The sequence below is a fragment of the Chiloscyllium plagiosum genome, unplaced genomic scaffold (assembly GCF_037043375.1).
Source record: "Chiloscyllium plagiosum isolate Xiang-an unplaced genomic scaffold, Cpla_swu_hap1 HiC_scaffold_49, whole genome shotgun sequence".
Classification (NCBI taxonomy): Eukaryota; Metazoa; Chordata; class Chondrichthyes; order Orectolobiformes; family Hemiscylliidae; genus Chiloscyllium; species Chiloscyllium plagiosum.
Window position 1 is genome coordinate 24,111,907 of NW_028270187.1, and position 6,000 is coordinate 24,117,906.

Genomic DNA, 6,000 nt, shown 5'->3' on the forward strand with positions numbered 1-6,000 from the left:
TTCTCTGTGCCCCCTCTCCCTCCCCCTGTCCGCCCTCTACTACGCCCCCGTCTCTCTGTCTCCTCTCTCTCACTGTCCCCACTCTCTCTGTCCCCCTCCCTCTGTCCCTCCTTCCCCCTGTACCCCCCTCTGTTCCCCCTCTCTCTATGCCCCCTCTCTGTGTACCACCTCTCTCTGTCCTCCCTCTCTCTCTGTCCACCTCTCTCTCTCCTCTCTTCCTCTGTCCCTTCTCTCTGTCCCCTCTCTCTGTCCCCCTCTTCCTCTGTCCCCCTCTCTCTCTGTCCCCCTCTCTGTCCCCCTCTCTCTGTCCTCCTCTCTCTCTGTCACCCCTCTCTCTTCCCCCTCTGCCCATCTCACTGACCCCCTTTCCCTCAGTTCCCTCCTCTCTCAGTCCCCCTCTCTCTCTGTCTCCACTCTCACTGTCCGCCCGCTCTGTCCCCCCTCTCTCTTCCCCCCTCTTTCTTTCCACCCTCTCTCTGTCCCCCTCTTTCTGTCCACCCCTCTCTCTGTACCCTCCTCTCCCTCTGTCCCCACCTCTCTGTCCCCACTCTCTCACTTTCTCATCTCTCTCTGTCCCCCTCTCTCTCTGTCACCCCTCTCTCTTCCCCCTCTGCCCCCTCTCTGACCCCCTCTCCCTCTGTTCCCTCCTCTCTCTGTCCCCCTTTCTCTGTCGCCCTCTCTCTCTGTCCCCCCGCTCTGTTCCCCTCTGTCTGTCCCCAGTCTCTCTGTCACCCTCCTCTCTGTACCCATTCTTTCTGTCCACCCCTCTCTCTGTACCTTCCTCCCACTCTGTCCACATATCTCTGTCCACTCCCCTCTTTCTGTCCCCACTCTCTCTCTGTCCCCTATCTCTGTCCCCCTCTCTCGCTGTCCCCCCTCTCTGTACCCCCTGCTCTGTCACCCTCCTCTCTGTCCCCACTCTCTCTGTAACCTTCTCACTCTGTCCCTTCCTCTCCCTCTGTCCCCATCTCTCTGTCCAAACCTCTGTCTGTCCCCCTCTCTCTGTCCCCTTCTTTCTCTGTCCCTCCGTCTCTCTGTCCCCACTCTCTCTGTCCGCCCCCTCTGCCCCCCCTTCTTTCTTTCCACCCTCTCTCTGTCCCCTCTTTCTGTCCACCCCTCTCTGTGTATCCCCTCTCTCTGTCTCCCCTCTCTGTCCATTCCCCTCTATCTGTGCCCCCTCTCTCCGTTGCCCTCTCTCTGTCCCCCCTTCTCTATACCCCCTCTCTGTCCCCCCTCTCTCCGTTCCCCTCTCTCTGTCCTCCCCCTCTCTGACCTTCTCTCTCTCCGTTCCCCCCTCTCTGTCCCCCCTCTCTCTATCCCCCTCTCTCTATCCCCCCTCTCTGTCCCCCTCTCTCTGTACCCCCTCTCTCTGTACCACCACTCTCTATCACCCCTCTCTCTTCCCCCTCTGCCCCTACTGACCCCCTCTCCCTCTGTTCCCTCCTCTCTCTGTCCCCTTTCTCTCCTCCCCTTGGCCCCCCGCTCTCCGCGCCCTCTCTCTGTCCCCCCCTCTGTCCCCACACTCTCTGTCCCCCAGTCTCTGCCCCCCTCTCTCTCTGTCCCAATCTCTCTGTCCCTCCCTCTCTCTCTGTCCACCTTTCTGTATACACCTCTCTCTGCCCCCTCTGACGTCCTCTCTCTGTGAACCCCACTCTCTCTTGCCCCCACACCCGTCTCTCCCGCTCTCTGTCTGCCTCTCTCGGTCCCCCTCTCTCGGTCCCCCTCTCTCTCTGCCCCTCCTTCTGTCACCCCGCTCTCAGTCCGCCCACTCTGTCCCCCTCTCTCATTCCCCCCTCTCTGTCCGCCAATCTCTGTCCCCCTGTTCCCCCTCTACTACGCCCCCGTCTCTCTGTCTCCCCTCTCTCACTGTCCCCTCTCTCTCTGCCCCTCCTTCTCCCTGTACCCCCCTCTGTCCCCCCTCTCTCTGTCGCCCTCTCTCTGCCTCCCTCTCTGTCCCCCCTCTCTCTGTCCCACCCTCTGTGTCCCTCCTCTCTGTCCCTTTCTCTCTATTCCACCTCTCTCTGTCCTCCCTCTCTCTCTGTCCGCCCTCACTGTCCCCCCTCTTCCTCTGTCCCCCTCTCTCTTTGTCCCCTCTCTCTGCCCTCCTCTCTGTCCCCTCTCTCTCTCTGTCCTCCTATCTCTCTGTCACCCTCTCTCTCTTCCCCCTCTGCCCCCCTCTCGCTGACCCCCTCTCCCGCTGTTCCCTCCTCTCTCAGTCCCCCCTCTCTCTGTCCCCTCTCTCTCTGCCCCCGTCTCTCTGCCCCTCTCTATCCCCATCTTTCTCTGTCCCCCTCTCTCTCTGCCCCTCCTTCTCTCTGCCCCCCGCTCTCAGTCTGCCCCCTCTGTACCACTCTCTCTGCTCCCCCTGTTCCCCTCACTCTGTCACCCCATCTCTCTTTCTCCCCCTCTCTGACACCCCCCTCGCTGTCCCCCTCTCTCTGTCCCGCTCTCTCTGTCCCGCTCTCTCTGCCCCCCTCTCTCAGCCCCCCTCTGTTCCCCCCTCTCTGTATCCCCCTCTCTCTGTCCCCTCTCTCTGTCCCCCACCTCTCTGTTCCCCTCTCTCTGTACCCACCTCTCTCTGTCCCCCTCTCTCTCCATTTCCCTCTCTCTGCCCCTCCCTCTCACCGTTCCTCTCTGTATGCCACCTCTCTCTGTGCCCCCTCTCTCACCATTCCCCTCTCTCTGTCCCCCCTCTCTCACCGTTCCCCTCTGTCTGTCCCCTCTCTCTCTGTCCCGCCTGACCCCCTGTCCCCCTCTCTCTGTTCCCCTCTCTCTGTCCTCTCTCTCTCTCTGTGTCCCCCTCTCTGTCCCTCTCTCACTGCCCCCCTCTCTCAATCCCCCGTACCTCTGCCCCCCTCGTTTTCCCCCCTCTCTGTCCCCCTCTCTCTGTCCCTCTCTCTCTGTACCCCTCTCTCCCTTTCACCCCTCTGTCTTCACACCCCCGTACCATCCTCTCCCTCTGTCTCCATCTCTCTGTCCACCCCTCTCTCTCTGTCCCCCTCTCTCTGTCCCCCCACTCACTATCCCCCTCTCTCTGTCCAACCTCTCTCTCCCCTCTCTTTACCCCCCTCTCTCCCCATCTCTCCCCTACCTCTCTCCCGCCACTCTCTTGTCCCCCCTCTCTCTCTGTCCCCTCCCTCTCTGACCGCCCCCCTCTCTGTTCCCCCTCTCTGTCCCCCCTCTCTGTCCGCCCCTCTCTCTGTCCCATCTTCTCTCTGTCCCCACTCTCTCTGTCCGTCCCCTCTGTCCCCCTCTGTTTTTCCTCCTCTTTCTTTCCCCCGCTCTCTCTACCCCCTCTTTCTGTCCCCCTCTCTCTGTCCCCCACTCTCTGTCCCCCTCTCTCTGTCCTCCGCTCTCTGTCCCCCTCCCTCTCTATCTGCCCCTCTCTATCTGCCCCTCTTTATCTGCCCCTCTCTCTCTGCCCCCATCTCTGTCCCCCTCTCTCTGACTCCCTCTCTCTGTCCCCTCTCTCTCTGTCCCCCTCTCTGTCCTTCTCTCTCTGTCCCCTCCCTCTCTCTACCCCCCTCTCTCTGTCCTACGTACCCTCTCTCTCTGTCACCCCTCTCTCTGCCCCCCTTTTCTCTGTCCCCCTCTCTCTGTCCCCTCTCTGTCTGTCCCCTCTCTCTGTCCTCTCTCTCTCTCTCTCTATCCCCCTCTCTCTGTCCCACGTACCCTCTCTCTCTGTCCCCCTCTCTCTGTCCCCCTTCTCTCTGTCCTCTCTCTCTCTGTCCCCCTCTCTCTGTCTCCCATCCCCTCTCTCTGTTACCCCCTTTCCCCCTCTCAGTCCCTCTCTCTCTGTCCCCCCTTTACACCTCTCTCTGCCCCCCTCTCTATACCCCCCTTTTTCTGTCCCCACTGTGTCTTTCCCCCCTCTCCCCGCTCTGTGTTCCTGTCTGTCCCCCCTCTCTGTCCCGCCACTCTCTCTCCACCCCTCTCTCTGTCCCCCCCCCCTCTCTCTGTCCCCCCTCTCTCTCTGTCACTCTCTCTCTCTTTCCCGTCTCTCTCTGTCCTCCCTCTCTCTGCCCCATTCGGCGGCACGGTGACACAGTAGTTAGCACTGCTGCCTCACAGCGCTAGAGACCTCGGTTCAATTACTGCCTCAAGCGACTGACTATGTGGAGTTTGCATGTTCTCCCCGTTTTTGCGTGGGTTTCCTCCGGGTGCTCCGGTTTGCTCCCACAGTCCAAAGATGTGCAGGTCAGGCGTATTGGCCATGCTAAATTGCCCGTAGTGTTAGGTAAGGGGTAAATGTAGGGATATGGGTGGGTTGCGCTTCGGCGGGTCAGTGTGGACTTGTTGGGCCGAAGGGCCTGTTTCCACACTGTAAGGAATCTAATCTAATCTAGTAATTCTCTCTGTCCCCACACGCTCTCCGTGCCCCCTCTCTCTTGTCCCCCTCTCATACCCTCCTCTCTCTGTCACCTCCCTCTCTATCCTCTGTCCCCCCTCTCTCCCGTTCTATCTGAACCTGTCTCTCCCGTTCTCTCTGACCCCTCTCTCGTTAAGTCCTCCCCTATTTCTCTGTCTCTCCCTTGCCTCTCTCTCTCTCTGCTCCTTCACTCTCTCACTCTCGATCCACCTACCTCGTTCTCTCTTTCTCCCCACGTCCTCTGTTTCTCTCTGAATAAATATATCTCCCTCCTGCCCCTCCCTCCCTCTCTGACGCAGTCTGTCTCCCTGACGCGTCCCTCTCCCTCTGATCCAGAGACTGGGGAGGAGGGGGTAGTGGTTGGTGCTGTAGCTGCATGTGGTTGGAGGGTTGGTTGTGAGATGACAGAGAGATGTAGGAGATGGGAGGAGGGGGGAAATTGGTGTAGAGACGGAATCGCGGGAGGGAGGCAGAGACGGCAGGAGAGAGAGAGAGTGCAGGGGAGGGGGGAGAGGAAAGAGTGGAGGCAGGTGGAGAGAGTGGGGGAGAGGAAATGGGGGGTCCAGTTTGGAGTGGGGGAGTCAGAGGGAGTTGAACCCAGCTCCTGAGCTCAGGGCGCGGTGCCTTCCCCTTCCCTGAGGACCAGGACTTGGGGCTGAGTCTGTCTCTCTGCAGCTCAGCTTCTCCAACAGAAAGACACACAACAACATCGGTCACTCTGCTGCTCGGCACGCTTTAATCAACATTTTTATTGGTTACAAATGGAACTGATGGATACAGTCAGTGGGATAGTGCCTTTTCTCACTGGCCCCTGAGTTGTGAGAAACATTGAAATGTTTTCCTTTAACCCCCCTGTGGGATAAGGATGGACAACCCAGCGCTACCCTCAGTCTGTTACCATAGCGACAGGCTGCTCCATCGCTGAAACACTGAACTGAAATGAGAAAATCCCGGATGGATTGATTAATGAGGGAATTTGATGGATGGATGGATTTGGGTGAAGGGATATTTCAGCACATTCTTCAGCTGCTGCCTGAACTTAGTCTGGGTCACGGCATAAATCGCGGTGTTTGTGCAGCAACTGAGGAGCTGCAGCATGAAGCCCAATTCCTGCACAAACCATTCGAGATACACAGACTCATACCCAAAATCATACATCCGGGCCCATATAGAAAACAGCATTAACGTTGACCATAACAGGATGAAATTGGCCGAGATCACAAACAGTAAAATGATGGATTTTTTTCGGTTTCTCATTTCAGTGTCAGACTGAGCGTCCCCATTGGTGTGAGTGCGGAGTCTCCTGCGGGCTCTGCTGGTCACTACAATGTGTCTGACGGTGAGAACATTGAGCAGCAGAATCAGGAGAAATGGGACACACGGGGTTAGAATGTGGTGGAGGAACTCGATTGTGACCCAGACAATGGAGAATACAACAGCGACTGTTACATCACAAAACCAGGGCTCGTTCCCCAGCCAATACTCAGCCGTGAGCATAAAATACCAGAAAATGTTCTTTAAACAGCTCAGCACAGTCACTGCTCCCAGAACCACAGCCGCCGTCTTCTCACTGCAATATTTACTTTTCAGCTTCTGGCAACAAATGGCCACAAACCGATCAAAGGTGAAAG

The 6,000-nt window shown here is 58.2% G+C and overlaps 1 long non-coding RNA gene across 2 annotated transcripts in view; it reads left to right on the top strand.

Annotated features, from left to right (window-relative positions):
- The window catches only part of LOC148135658 (uncharacterized), an 830,866-nt gene extending 825,087 nt beyond the window's left edge, over positions 1 to 5,779 (top strand). For both annotated transcript variants that reach the window (XR_015755167.1, XR_015755168.1), the window contains exon 5: positions 5,632 to 5,779. This is a non-coding gene — a long non-coding RNA (uncharacterized LOC148135658). The remainder of the gene's footprint in view (positions 1 to 5,631) is intronic.
- Positions 5,780 to 6,000: the final 221 nt, after the last annotated feature.